The following is a 3,129-nucleotide window of genomic DNA, read 5'->3' as shown; positions in this document are numbered from 1 at the left end:
AAAAAAAAAAAAAAAAAAAAAGCTTAGTAACAACTAGGCTTAAAATTTACAGTCATAATAAATTACAACACAAGCAGTTTTATGAATTCCTCCCCATGCACAAAAAGCCCTGTCATATTTAAAATCTCAACTGCCAATTGGTACAGGTATAACCCTATTTGGCAAAGGCAGAAAGTGAGATAAAGAAAAATAACTCCCCAAAGTGACAGAACTAAGCAATGGTGCCTACATTCCAGCCCAGGTGATACCAGATGGCCAAAGCCAACACAGAACCACTTTGCTATACCACTTCCAAGATATGGAGACTCCATTTCTACGGAAAATTATCAGCCACTAGAGGTGGGCATTTAGTATGCCCAAGACCCTGGGCTCAATCTTCGGTACCAAAAAAGAAAAACACAATCGCTCCTCGGCCTTTTGACTAAGATCAAGTGTAGTATCTGTTCTTATCAGTTTATTATCTGATACGTCCTCTATCCGCGGACAATATATTATATGGATTTTTGGAACAGGGAGATGGAATAGGAGCTTGCTCCATCTCCTCCACGCATCAACCTGGTATTGCAGTACCGCCAGGAACAGTGCACCAGAAAAAAACAACAACATTATAACATAACCTGCAAAAATATGATATTGTTATCACATTGGTCCTTCACAGAATGCTTCCACCATGATGTACTGTGCCACACAGGTCCAGAGCAAAAAAGCAAGCATGGACTGAAACCTGTAAGACCGTGAGTTTTGGGGGAGGAGGGGATAAATTTTACAAAAATAAATAAAACCATGAGTTTTCTTAGAGTAGGAATTATGGAGGACCATTTTTTTTTCTATAACTTGATAGAAGTATGATTTGAGTAAAAGAAATTCTTTATCTTTTCACCCCATCTTTCAATACAGTTTGCTGACAATTTAAGGTAATTCTGCACCTTTTTATATTTTACTTTCTTTTCTGTGTTGTCAGTCAGCATTCTGTACTAATTTAATAATATCTACACCATGGACTGTCTTTCTTTTTTCCTTATATTCCTGTTTGTGACTTAAATACTCTCTTGGATGGGTATCATCCCTGGGTGAAGTTTTTTTGTAGCTTCCCATTCTCCACATCCCATAAAATTTGTCACTCCTTCACTTATGCTACCATTGTGTCTAGCACATGCTTTTATTATTAAACTTATAATACTGAATAGTAGTTGCTTTTCTATTCATCCATCTTCCCTATAGAGTGTCTTGAGTCTTTGTTTTCCCACAGTCTAGCACAGAAGTTGGTTGATCAAACTGAACATGTTTTGCAGTTACGAAATCTGAACTCCACTTTGCATAGGCAACTGTATAGTTTTTGTTGCTGTTTCTTTTTTTTTTTTTTTTGAATGGTTTATTCCTTTTTTGTTTAATTCTGGTCTAACATTGGAGCAAATAATACATAATTAAGACAAGATGAGGACTGGGGACATAACTCAAGTGGTAGAACACCTGCCTACCAAGAATGAGGCCCTGAGTTCAACTCCAGTACCACCAAAAAAATTAAAAATAACTAAAATAAAAAGACAACTTGAACTAAAGTGGGTGAATTCAGTTAAGATGATGTTATAAAACTAGAAAAACTGTATGATCTCTCTCAAAAAAACAAATATTTGTAAGGAGGAGCTGAGCATGGAGCCATGTCACGCAATTGGGAGGGAGGCAGATGCTTATTTCCCAAAGTACTGCATGCCCTGCTGCTCCCAGACTAGTCTACCTGCCACATCCAGTATGTATTTCCCAGATTTTCTACTTAAAGAAAAATATAAAAAAACTAAAAAGGCAGTTAATTTCTTAACCAGAAGATTATGTTTAGACAGTAGACAGTCGGGATCTGGGAATACTTGTTGCTCATCGTGACTCCAGTGCGTTTGCATTTTACCCTGGACTTCAATGCTAGAAATTTCGCAAGAGTAAGATTGTGGAGGGTGAAGCTCTGCAGACCCGACGCCTACACCTCACTGCCCCTGTGCGCGCTGCAGCCTGGGGACAGGGGTGGTGACACCAGAGTCTGGCCAGGCCATTCCCTCTAAGTCACAGGTCAGAATGGGACAGAATGGGAAAGTGAATTGAAATCTCTCTTCTTCTTCCTCCTCCCTCTCTCCCTCCTTCTTCCCCTAACCCCCACGCCCCGGTCTCTTTTTCTTCTTTCTGCAGGCTCTCTTAAAGGCTTGCCCCCACGTTTTGGAAAGGGAGTTTCTGGTCGCCACCGCCCCGCCCACAGAGTCACCTCCCCCCGAGGCCCCGCCCCGCACTTCCGCCCCTGAGAGCACGTTGTGAGCCCCGTCCTGCGTGGGGCGGGGCCTCCGCGAACTCACTTCCTGTCCATCCCCGCCGTGCTCCTCTGGCGGGGCGGGGCGCCCTGCGTCCCTGCAGCTTCGGGCCGGCGTTGACCTCCGTTCCTCCCGGGAGGATCGGGCCTAGGCGGCGGACGGCCTGGGGATCGAGTCGTCTTCTCGCCGCGCATCTCCGCGGTGGACGTGTCCGGGTGGGTGGGCCCCGGAGATCCGTTGGCCGTTTCTCCTGGCTCCCTCGCCGACCCAGCGCAAGTGAGAAGGGGATTGGTGAAGGAAGACGCGGCGTGCCTGGGCGAAAACTGGAATCAGGGAGCAGGAACGGAGTACTAAGCATTTCTGAGGCGACTTTCTTGTCAGAAAATAGAAGTGTCTAGAATCACCATCTGGGTGCCACTAATTTCACACTCTCTACAGGGTGCCCGTTAATTACTCTAGACACCTGCAGTCTACCGAGTTCAGCCGTAGTACTCAGAGAATGCAGGCATGAAGCAGGAAAATGGGGTGTTGGTGTTTCAGAGTTCTCTTCAGGCATCTGAAAGATACCGAGGGGAAAAATTTTACATGTGTATATATGTATGTGTGTATATATGTATATACATATATTTATCAGACATAAAAATGATATGAAGCTATTGCCATCTGGGCTTCTTCGCGTCTAAGTGATCGAATTCACAGCAAGTGTTCATCGGCTGGTGTAAGATCTTGTGACCAAAATGAAGCCACACACAGTTTGCCTGTGTCCTCCAAGGCGATTGCCTTGGAAGGAGTTTAATGAAAGGGCGGGGGAAAAAACAAACAAAAAACTTCACCTGCC

At 44.2% G+C, this 3,129-nt stretch overlaps 1 non-coding gene across 1 annotated transcript; it reads left to right on the top strand.

Annotated features, from left to right (window-relative positions):
• The first annotated feature begins 401 nt into the window (after positions 1–401).
• On the top strand, positions 402–592 carry LOC141415123 (U2 spliceosomal RNA). The gene has a single exon (XR_012440148.1). It is a non-coding gene; the product is annotated as a U2 spliceosomal RNA (small nuclear RNA).
• Positions 593–3,129: the final 2,537 nt, after the last annotated feature.

Source organism: Castor canadensis, chromosome 12 (assembly GCF_047511655.1).
Source record: "Castor canadensis chromosome 12, mCasCan1.hap1v2, whole genome shotgun sequence".
NCBI lineage: Eukaryota > Metazoa > Chordata > Mammalia > Rodentia > Castoridae > Castor > Castor canadensis.
This window is presented reverse-complemented; position numbering and strand designations above follow the sequence as displayed.